At 38.9% G+C, this 12,269-nt stretch overlaps 1 protein-coding gene across 7 annotated transcripts in view; it reads left to right on the top strand.

The window, feature by feature from the left end:
* Positions 1–12,269, top strand: part of MITF (melanocyte inducing transcription factor) — a 217,297-nt gene that overhangs the window by 16,570 nt on the left and 188,458 nt on the right. The window contains exon 1 of one of the 7 annotated variants that reach the window (XM_055343192.1): positions 4,285–4,478. The exons of 5 other annotated variants lie outside the window; for them this stretch is intronic. The gene's annotated coding sequence lies outside the window, so the exon portion shown is untranslated. Of the gene's footprint in view, positions 1–4,284; positions 4,479–12,269 lie in introns of those variants that run through there. One more of the 7 variants, XM_055343188.1, reaches the window with a different exon arrangement.

Raw genomic sequence — 12,269 nt, 5'->3', positions numbered from 1 at the left:
CTTTACTTTTTTTTTAAATATTTATTTATTCATAAGAGACAGAGAGAGAGAGAGAGAGAGAGAGAGAGAGAGAGAGAGAGGCAGAGAGAGAGGCAGAGACATAGGCAGAGAGAGAAGCAGGCTCCATGCAGGGAGCCTGATGCGGGACTTGATCCCAGGACCCCAGGATCATGCCCTGGGCCAAAGGCAGGCGCTCAATTACTGAGCCACCCAGGCATCCCCTGTTATGTTTTTCTGAGGCTCAATTTTCTCACCTAAGATATGGGGGTAATAGTGTTCTTTCTTGGCATAGCTGTCAAGGTTATAGAAGGTAATGTGTAACACACCTAGTGTATGTAGACGTTCCAGTAAGTGAGTAGGGGCCATCTGTGTTGCTCCTGTGGGTGCTCAGAGATGAAATAAATATGCAGTCGATTCTTATTATTTGTGATGTTTATGTTCTATAAAGCTACCACAAACATTTAGTAAGAAAACACCACACAATTTCTTCAAGAGGAAAGGCACAGTTTGGTTCCTGAGAGCTTCTGGTCACAACATTTTTGTCAACTAATGAATATGTAACCTTATTTTATGTGTTTCTTGTTTAAAGACACTTTAATATATATTATCGGTTCATTAGCGTTGAACTCAAGGCCAGCAGTTCTGTAAGTCACACTTGACTGAAACTTATCTAACACCTGTATTTTCTGGGTAAGGCTCATCATAGCCTTCTCATGAAGAGTAACACTAGACAGCTCGTCAGCACTAGTATTAGGGACTATCTTACATAGTGAAGTCATCTAGAAAAAGGCAAAAATGAAAAGCACTAAAAAACCTCGAAAAGGACGTTTGTGTACTGTATGAGAACTGGAGCAAGTAGGCAGAGTGTCACTTTGTTTGATGTCAGTTGGGAATGCATGTGTCGGATGACTCAACTTTTTCACCTCTTGGCGTGTATCCACAAGTCAGTGCAAAAATGCTGCAAATATTGATTTTGGGGTTACAAATAAATTTTAGTGAATAGCTGAATTCGCAAATAGGGAATCCACAAACAGTGAGAGTTGACTATATTAAAAAATTGTTTTCTTCAATCTGTCTGTCTCTAGCAGTTCTTTCTCTGAGCTTAAAAACATATTCACTTGGGAAAATATTCAAACACTATTTGCTGCATCATCATTGTGGGTTATACATGAAGCCACATTAATGAAGCTTTTCTAAGTACTCGATCTTCCATTTTTACATTTATTTGCCAATAAAAATGGCCCATTACTTTCAGATTTTCAAAGTTTAGTAGGACTGTCCAGATACGTTACTTTTTATTTTGATATATTTTTACCGTTCTTTAGGAAGTGGAGTATCAGAGTGGGAACCTGGAAAAAGACTATTCAGGCACCATTGTTGAAGAATTCAGCAGAAAGTGGTAGGATGATGTAGAAATTATGGTGTAGGCAGGTTTTGAAGAAACTGAGCTCAGCTTACTTCTCAGTGTTTTGCAGATTAGCATATTATAAGGATCAGCAATTGTTATTGTTATTGGAACCATGTTATTGTTATAAACATCACCTGAGTACTCGTGGGGAGTGCTTGGAATTCTTTTAATAAAGGAGAGAAGAAAAGACTTATTTTTAGTGGGTCCAGTAGTTTAGGTTGCCTAGGGGACAGATCACATAACTGAGTAACAACAAAGAAACCCAAACAGTAGTAATAGTAACAGCATCACCTAGCATTTTTAAAGCCCTTACTATGAGCTATACTTTGTATACAGGTGCTTTAACCTCTTATACTTCGTGAAAACAAACTCAGTGGGGTTAATGAAAGTTACCTGTTGTTTTGCCTTTCATATGTAGCCTGCCTTGTGCATCTTCATACTGTATTTATGTGTAGTATAAAGAATAGCTTGTTTAGTTTGTGTGTGTGTGTGTGTGTGTGTGTGTGTGTGTGTATGTGATGTGTGAGTCCTGGGATCAGGAAGGTACTTACGTCGGTTTTTTCCCCAGGTTTTTCCTGTGTTAGAAAAGTCAAGAAGCTGAAGCAGAACGGATGAGTAATTCAGATCTAGTTGAATTACAAACATATTAAGGCACCTCCCAGATACTGTGTTAAACATTTAAAATGTATAATTTAATTCTAATATGAGGTAGGTAGGATCCCATTTTATAGATGAACAACTAAGCTTGGCCATCTTCAGTCACTTGCCTAAAGCCATTCAAATAAGGGTGGAACCATGAGTGAAACCCAAGACTGTTTGACTTCAAAGCTCACCCTCTTTTTTTTTTTTTTTTCAAAGCTCACTGTCTTAACTGCCATCATCATGCAGTGGTTACTGTGTATATTGGGGTACAGAGGGGGAGACAGGATGGGAAATGATCAGAGGTGACAACTCATGTTGATTTTGGAATAGAAAGGTTTCTGATGAAGTAAAGACAAGAGACTCTGGGTGTGGTTGAACATCTGAATCCAAGATAAATAGATCTATTAAAGGTAGTCCTTTGTTTTCAAAGCTGTTTCTAAAAAAGAAAGGAGTTAGGTGCTGAAGTTTCCAAGAAAGGTAGCGAAAGGTGGGATGGTGGATGCTTAATTATTCACAGGGATATGGTATGTAAGTTGTCTATGTTCCTCATTCCTCATTAAAGATCTTCAGATTTTCCTTGCTGATGACATCAAGAAGTCTTATCTACATACCCGTACTTATGGTCTGCCACTGAACATAGAGCTCCTAACATCTTGATGTTTTTCACTTATCTTTCTTTCCTTATCTCTCCCTCCCTTCTCAACCTGACTCGTTAATTGCTTTTCCTGTGTGTCTTCATAAAGTTGTAGCCAGTTTATTCCATTCTGGACTGTTTATCTTTGAATGCCAAAGGTCTTGAAACATCATAATGTTGTGTAATGAACATAACTTCTGCCTTGACATGTGGGTGTTAAGAGCATTAGTCATTGCAAAGTATTGAGTTAAATATTTTCAATAAAAGGATATACTGATCTAATAGAGAGGAAGAAGTTATAAAAATACTAGTTGGTGGCTTTAATGGTGAGCTCTATATATTTAGTGGGTTCCATCAGGAATGGGCTAGACATTTACAGAACGAACATAAAAACATTCTTAATCCTTACTAGTGGGAGAGACCAATAGTAGGAAGAAAAACGCTTGATTCTTCTACATACCAAGAGGAAGATAAACCATCTGAGAGTTTCTGGAGTGCTTCTGCTCTCCATTTACTTCCTCACATGCATCTTTACCTAACTACCACAAGAATAGTTGCAGCTTTCCATGAGATATTTACAATAGGGGCTCCTGGACTGTATCTTGTTGGAAAGCCCCTCGCTTTATAATCATTTCTTCTTTTCTTTGGAGAGCCGTCAGGGCATATTTGCAACACCATCTGAGAGCCAGGGACTTCCTGAGCAAACGAGATGTTTCTTTACCTGTGGAGTTGATTTTATGAAGAGTTTTGGTCAGCATTAGTCATTGTGAAACTATGTACCTGCTGCCCTGGTTTATCTGTAGACATCTCCCTGTGGCAGAAGATTGAATCCTCATCTCTCCCTGTCTCTGGGCATCTAAAGATGTTAGAGGTACATTGGTTTGCTTCTTGATGGGGAGTGTGTTGTAGGTACTGCCTTTCTCTGATGGAATATTGCCCATATGAGTGGTAATCGATGTAACAGGTTGCTGTGCCATCTTATTTCCTGAGGCTGGAGGTTTAAACCAGAGACACTGTGTGCTAACTTTCCTTTACCTTGCCGGCTGGCCATCATCATTCGTTCCAGTAAACAACTTGTGAGCTCAATACCTTTTCTTTCCTAGAGAGGAAATTACTTTAATGTTAGAATAGAGGGCCTAAACTCTGTCAGTGGCCACCACTAAAAATTTCTCAATAAGACTGGATGTTTTCAAAGGATATCCCAAGTCAAAATATGTCACTGAAGGGAAAAAAATTGTTTTTCTTTTATATCTTCTACAAAGGGATAATTATTTTCATGATCACGTTAGGAAGTTAGGCCATTTTCGGAGTTGGGCAGTGTGTGGAGGAGAGATCTGTTTTCACCCATTTCCTTGCATTTGTGATGATATTTCAGAAGGATTATTGATCTCTAGTCCTCCTTTGTCCTCCTTCAAATGATTTTGAATATAATTGTTGTCATTATTAACTGAATCCACAGATAAAGAGGTAGTTTTGAATGCGAGCCAAGTAACCTGTTGATGTAAAGTCTGTTTTACCTTTTATGATTCCCATCATTAGCGCCTCCCTCCTTCCTGGCTCAATCCCCTGTCATTTTAAGTAGGCAGCAATTACTGGTTTGCTAAAGAAGCTGGCTCCTGCTGCCAAGGATCCTATTAATTATCACTCTATCTCTAATTTAGCCTTCCTAGTGTTGAGAGAAGGTGCATGTAAGCGTGTGGCAGAGCAGTTGCAATCTCATCTTCTTTGTAATAATCTCCGTTCTGAGACGGTTCAGCGGACTCAATGTTCAGCCAAAGGGCTGAGGCGGCCCTGGTGAGTGTTTTCACATCTTCTGTAGGTTGTTTGGTAGGTCAGGTTTGGGGTGGTTTTCTTCTGCCTTTGACTCTGACCTGACTAAAAAGCTGATGGTTGGGCATTTATGTTGGGGATTCAGACCTACTCTCGGCCTGTCTGTGAGCTCACATGGGAGACCTTGAAAATACTGTGGTGGTTTTCCCATGAACCATTTTTCTCTACGTGGGCAAAGGAGAGCGTAGAATTGACCCTATGCCTGTCCTCAAAAAGATAATGTAGATGCTAAGCAAAGTTAACTCAGTTGACAGTTCCTTGTGTAGTAGATTTTTAAAAAACAGAGTGGTGATCTTTCTATGATACTGAGTCTTGGTTTCTTATCAGTCATAAATGGCTAGATTGCTTTCTGTTTGTTTTTAAAATGTTCAGTTCACTTGTTTGAGTGAACCCTTTTTTTTCAGAAGTTCCACTGGATCATTTGATTAGGTTTGGAGTGCTTAAGCTTCCTTTTCCACTTTTTTTTGTTATTTTTGGCAGTGGTGGTGTTTGAAGCTGTTGAAGTGATTCACTGCAAAGTGAATTAATTTTCCACATCTTCAAATGTGTTTTCCAGTCGCCCCCAAGTTTCTTTTCCCCTCTCATATGATTCTGCAGTTGTAGTTCTGTCGTTCTCGTTCTTGCTGGATCAAATATAAATGCTGATGTCACTGAATTTCTTAAATTACAGCTGGTGGGGATTAACAGAAATTGTAAAAGAATACCACTTCCTCATTTTGCTCTTTTCTTGACTAATTATTGTCCTTTCAAGTCCTGTAGGAGGATGGGGATTTGGAAGTAAGTTCTCTGTCCTGAAGTCAGAACAGCAATTTTCATTTTCCTTGTTTTTTTTTTTTTTTTTTTTTGGTTAAATGTTATTTTTCAAAAATAATTTCAGGTTAAGGATGCTACTTGAATATGCCCTTTCATAACCCTGGCATGGCAGTCTTGCCCTGCTCATGATTTTGCACACTGAGTTGTCTTCTATCCTGGGTGAAGGGTTTTGAATACTTCCCTTAAGTAAGTTTCCTTATATAGAATATTTTTACTCAACAGTCTTTTGCCAACTCCAGACGGTTACTGTTATTAGGTGAAGGGTTGTGATTCATTTATTATTTTTTTTCCAGAGCCTTTTGTTTTCCAAGGAATGCTGAGTTCTGTCCCCATTGTTTTCTTATCTACAATCTATATGTTCTTTCTGGGAGTTCTCTTTGATGGACACCCTCAAACATTTATTTTTCTGATTTTCTAGTCCTTGTTCTAGCAGTTGGAGCATGGGACCCCAGGCCTTCTTGTCCTTTTTTTTTGTGGTTTGATGGCTCTCTTGTCCTGGGAGTTCTCTGGGCTTCTGGCCCACCTGGAAGTGTGTGCAAAAGGTGGCCGAGCACTGCATGGCGGTGGTATTGATTGAATTGCAGTCCCGTGGAAACAGAAATAGAAAGGGTTCAGCATTTGCACTTTCCTCTCGTGGTGTTTTTGCTTATTTTGTGTATTTGGAAAAGGCAGCCGTATGCAAACTGCTGACTTACTATTTTCCCTGGAATGGAAACCATTTGGATTATTTCAATGAGTTTTAGCTAAGATTTGTTTGTTCACAGTATTAGTTTTGTTTTCTGGTGTCCTGTTTAGAATAAGACCAGAATATGTCTTTTTACTTTATGGAAAATAATTGCTACTTGGTGACTTGGGATTTTGCAGACCAACGTGAATTTGAAAAATTATGTTTACTTCAGAGTCAAAGTGGAAACTCTTCGGTGAAAATTATGGATACTTATATATTTCCATTTTGGGTCACTCTCTTTGAAAAAAATTTTTTTTTCTAAATTATTTAAGATTTCAGAACAGGCTCTTTTTCTGGTGATTTTTTCCCACTAGTTAATTTTTCTAATTTTTAAAGAGAAAGTGAGATTAAACAGAAGAATTACAGGACAGAATCCCATGTTCTATACAATTTGATGTAAGATGCAAAATAGTGACTTGCACTCCTCTCTTGTTTTTGAGGAGAGAGTGAATCTAGTTGAGCTTTTAGTGGTTAGATTTGGATTAGGAATAAAAATAGAATTTCCTTACCATAACAACTATTAAGTTCTGGTTTGAGTTACTGAGTATAAGTTATGATTGTTCAGTCTCTGGAAAATGTGCATTGTAAGATCTGCATATTCTTAGCCAACACTTCCTTCCAACACTGTTATGTTAAATTCTTGGAATTAAGAATGAGAATGATATAGGTATTTGAAAAATATTTCAAATATCACCATGGTGTTTTTGCTTAAATGTGAATTTCAAAAAGCTTGGATAAATAGAATAAAGATGGGGCAAGAAAGAGGAGTTATGAATCGGTTTAATTGTTTGGAATGAATTATTTGTTTAAAAAGAGTTTTTATGCTTATCTAGGAAATGTCATTACATATAAGAAAATGGGAGTTTAAATAGTTGAGGGAAGATGGAAACTGGAAACATATCATGAGGTAGTAAGAGGAACTGTGGATGAAGCATCAAATATGTGGTACATTTTACTAGATTGAGGACTATGAATGTTTTTGTTCATTTCACCCCAGCAAGTGGTACCATGCAGGACCTAATAGCTACTGAATACATATTTAATGAATGGATGTTTTGGGAGCCTGGTTTCAGGCCCAGCTATGCCACCAACTAATTGTGTGACCCTGAGTTAACCACTTTTGAGGACTTTGTGTCCTTTTATGTACAGTGAAGAATAAGGACTGGATCAGGGTGGCTTTGTGTTATTCTGTTGCTCCTTCCCCCAGCTACACCATGGTCAGTGTTACCAGCGATCACCTCGCTCTGTCCCATGATCCCAGGAGGAGCCTTAGACTCTTCTGAATTCAGTGTACCAGCCTTTCACAACTCCTCATGGATACTAGAGGGCAAACTTATTTGTTATCTCAGAAGTACCTTCTCTTTGAGGTCCCTTACTATGGTTCCTTGATTTGGGGTCATTTTCTTTTTGATATGTCAAGCCCACTTACAAATGGTAAATATTCTATGAAGTTTCTTGGTAAGCCAGTATTCACTTAAACAACAGAGTAATAGAAGCATATACCATTGTTTCTCCTTGCAGTAATTTTTCTGGTAGAGTTAGTAGATACAGATAACGTTTATGAATAGGTCCAGACCATATTTCTCAAGTAGAGTAAGATATCATGAAATTAATAAAGGTTTTCACTTTTATTCTCCAAAGCTCACTGGTCGACATCTAGGAAGTGATTGTTGAATACCTACTAGATGCCGGACATTATGCTAGTGGTAAGATAGCTGGCCCATAAGGCATGAGCTCTCTCTTATAACTCACAATGACATGAATATGATAGTAAAGTTTGTAATTGTACCTTTGGGTACAAAAGATGGAGGGGTCACATCTTATGAGGGGAGAAGGGAAGATTAAATCTTATGGAAATAAGATTTGAGTCCATTATCAAAATTTGCCTGCCAAGCAGATGAGAGAAGGGCATTCTGGGTAGATGGGAGACACAGAGGTATATAGCCCAGTATGGTGCCATTGGGACAGTGGAAGCTTTTGAGCATGACTGGAACACCAGAGAGCATGGTTGGATGGAAGCAGAGGACTAGCACTCTGACTGCCAAATGAAGAACGAGTTGGAGGATGGCCAGATCTGGCATCACGGAGGCCAGTTAGGATGGTTCCAGTTTAACAGTCTCTGTGAGAAATGATGATACACACACTGTTCAGCCCTCAGAGCGGTTGTGATTGCAAAAGGATATGAACTTCAGTCCCAGATTTTAAGGGCAGTGAAGGCAAAGGCAAGACTGTGCATACTGCTTACTAGTGACAATAGTGATTACTCATTCATTCATTTATTCATTCATAGTTGGATGCCTACTCTGTACCATACACCTGGGAAATACAATGGTCGATAAAATAGACATGGTCCCTCCCCTGAGGGAGCCTAAATTCTAGTGGGAGACATGGTCAAGTAAACAGACAGTGATATTATTTATTCTTTATAAGTTACATGAGAAGGTTTCTAAGTGTAGATTCTCTCCACAGTCCCACCCCTCTTTTTAAAAAATGTTTGTTTGTTTGTTTGTTTATTTATTTATTTATTTATTTATTTATGAGAGACACGGAGAGAGAGAGAGAGAGAGAGAGAGAGAGAGAGGCAGAGACACAGGCAGAGGGAGAAGCAGGCTCCATGCAGGGAACCCGATGTGGGACTCGATCCCGGGTCTCCAGGATCAGGCCCTGAGCTGAAGGTGGCGCTAAACTGCTGAGCCACCCGGGCTGCCCCCCACCCCTCTTTTACTTCAGCTGTCTCATACACCAGCATGCTTTCTGGTTCCTATGGTGGGTGGTTTTTTATGTTTATTTTATTTATTTATTCATGAGAAGCACACAGAGAGAGGCAGAGACACAGGCAGAGGGAGAAGCAGGGTCCCTTCAGGGAGCCTGATGTGGGACTCATCCAAGAACTCCGGGATCACTCCCTGAGCCGAAGGCAGCCATTTAACTGCTGAGCCACCTCCATCCCCCTATAGTGTTTTTATCTTATTTTATTTTATATATTCACAAGAGACACACACTCACACACAGGGAGAGACAGAGGGAGAAGCAAGCTCCATGCAGGGAGCCTGATGTGGGACTGGATCCCGGGACTCCAGGATCACATCCTGAGCCAAAGTCAGATGCTCAACCACTGAGCCACCCAGGTGTCTCCCTATAGTGGGTTTTGAGGATAAAGTTAGATAAGCATTGTATTGTATATGCCTTGTATTGCAGATGCTTACACACACACACACACACACACACACACACACACACACACACACCAATTAAAGACATCTGTATTTACTCCAGAGGTAGATAGCACTAGGATAAGGCCTGTGACAGTTCCTAAAAGGTCACTCTGTTCCAGGTAAAGCTCTGAATATCGCCTGACATTTTCTGAATTCTCATATTTTACATGGAATAATCCTGGCTGTTGACTTCCAGATCAAAGAAGAAACATCTTGACTCTTGTGGTCCTTGTTGGCTTCAGTGGCTCCTTCAAATTGGCCTCCATATCTGTTCCAGGTTACTTCCAATGTTTGAGGCTCATGTGCAGTACCAAGAACTTGCCTCAGGGCAGCGAGACTGGTTGACATTGGATAAGTGATTTATTTTAAAGAGAAATTTTGGTACAGAAATGTCAGTAACGATAAATTCTCCTCCCAAACATAAATCTCCATACTCTCCATTCAACCCAGGATAACCTCTTTGATTATAAGGAATCAAAATTTAGCTGGGAGATCTGATAAAAATTCCAAGGAAGCTGTTCCAGGTTCAAACACTGTTCTTTAAAGATGAAGCATTCTGACCTAGTATAATACTTGCAGCTGGTTTAGGTGGGAAGTGCGATTTTTCCATTTTGCCTGGCTTCCACAGGTGGTATATTATTGGTACTAAAACTCTGGAGTCAGACTGTCCTAGACTTAATTCCAGCTGTACTGATTAGCAGCTGTGTGAACTGGGCGAATCATGGAGTCTCTTTTTCTTCACCTTGTAAAGTGAGGTCATGGTTAAACTTGTAAGCCCTTTTGTTAAACCTGCCTGGGTTTATATTTCTTTGACATTGGACAATGTGTTTTCTTTGTATTTGCTTTCCTTATCGGAGAAGTAGTAGTAGTGGTGGTGGTAGTAGTAGTAGTAGTAGTAGTAATTCTACCTTATAAGGATGTGGTTAGAATTAAGTGAGGTAATGCATGCAAAGGCTTTGGTGTAGTACCTGGTATGTGGTTAGCACCAGTGTATCTTACTTAGTTATTTTTTTTACCATGATTATATTGAGCATCCTAAAATATTCTGTAATGCTATTTGATGACCTATATTCTGTTGAAAATTAAGGCTTTACAAACTGCATATGTGCATTCCTTTCTTTTTTAAAATTGGAGACTCAGTACAATTTTGAGGTTTGGAATAGGGTTGCCAGATTAAATACAGCATGTCCAGGTAAATTTGAATTTTACGTAAACAGAGAATAATTTTTTAGTATAAGTATGCCCCACATATTTCATGGGATACTTATACTAAAAGCTATTCTTTGTGTAAATTCAAATGTAACTGGGCATCCTATATTTTTATTTGCTAGATCTGGCAACTCTAGTTTTGGGATAAAACCCCTTCACCTTCTCATTCATTTTTTCCCCTCAGTTGTATATGGAAGCTTATATAAGCATAGTGAATGACACGTTTCGAACATAAGTATAGAAATAGTTACCCAAATTTGATGGAATATCCCTTAGTATCTCTAGTAAGTCTGGTTCCTAATTCATGTAAGCAATGGGACTGTCCGATTGAGATTATATTGACACCTGAGCATATAGTACAAAGTTGTTTGAAAATTCTGAAATGTTCTAATGTTGGTTCTACCCAGAGGGAACTATTAATAATGACACATTAATGGGTAGGTATGCATTCCAGAGAATCCTGAAAACATAATCATCTTTGAAGGAAATTACCTCATTACTCTTTGAGTCACTGATCCAGAGAATGTCATTTCCTATGGCTGGCCTGGTTTTCCAGGTAAAAAAATAAACATATTGAATAGTTTGGTTAATAATTTAGAATAATTTTGTTGTATTTACAATTAAATTTTTAGATAGGTTTGGCCCTTAAGCTATTAGGCTGTTGGAGACTTTGAGAGGATTATGTCTAAGACTGAGATCCTTTCAGTTCACCCAGTATTTACAGAGTATCTACCGGATGTAAATCAACTGCGTAGGGGTAGAGAAGAATTGTGAAGATAGCTCCAGCCTTCAAAAACCTTAGTGTTAAATGGAGCAGCAAGTCTGGAAACAATTATGACAAAAGACAGAATACTTAAGGGTAGGGTCTAAGGCCAGTAAAGCCAGGTCCCAGATGGTTGAATGTAGGAAATGGTTAATTCTGAAGAACCAGTGGAGTAGGACCATATTATATTAGGAATGGCTTCCTAAAAAGAACTCCTCAAAGAAGGGAATGATTTCATTTGGGAAATGAATCGTTCTAGGTAGAGGCTTAGCATTAACAAAGATCTGGGGGTGGACACATTTTGGAATGAATATATTATTTAGACTCAACAAAAATATGTACAGCATGGCAACTGGCTGTAACCTCTTCTCTCACGTGTGACTGTGTCTGGTTGAGAAATTTCCGGCTTAGAAACTTGACTTTATGTAGGCGGAGCTGGATTTGCTCCATGTTGGTTTCTTAAATATTTTTTGTGCACCTGCTGTTGCTATGTATGCAGCAGCCAAAGGGACTTAAGCAAATTTAGTCACTCTTTCAGTTGGTCACTTAAAGGCAACCGAAAGTCATTTATTTAAATATTTTTAAGTGAAATGAACGCTTTTTTTTTCTTCTTGAAATTCATTCCCAGTGATCTCTGCTTTAAACTGGGCAAAAACAACAGAAGGATTTCTTACTAGGAAGTCTGACTTTGGGTATTTGCTTAAATGACTTTGAAGGCCAGTTTAACTCATTTCCTGTTGGGATGACACTGGTTTATTAGATTTGGCCCAAGTCAGAGTTAATAGCCTTAATGGTTTTGAATGGTCCCAAATGATTCTCCTGCAGTGTGCCATTAGCAAATGGGGAGGTTTCTGCCTATGGTATGCAACACACAGGTACCTGCTTCAGCCAGAGTAGGTTAAAGGGAAGAGCTGTCCCAACTTAGATTTAACTATGGACATTTGGTATCCTGGAAAGTAAGTTACCATTGTAGTAAATACGAAACTATTTTGCAACAGTTTTTTCTTAATACTTTTGTGTTGTTGTCT

Source organism: Nyctereutes procyonoides, unplaced genomic scaffold, assembly GCF_905146905.1.
Source record: "Nyctereutes procyonoides isolate TBG_1078 unplaced genomic scaffold, NYPRO_anot_genome, whole genome shotgun sequence".
Lineage (NCBI taxonomy): Eukaryota > Metazoa > Chordata > Mammalia > Carnivora > Canidae > Nyctereutes > Nyctereutes procyonoides.
The sequence above is the reverse complement of the archived record's forward strand: the minus strand, read 5'-3'. Positions and strand labels throughout refer to the sequence as shown.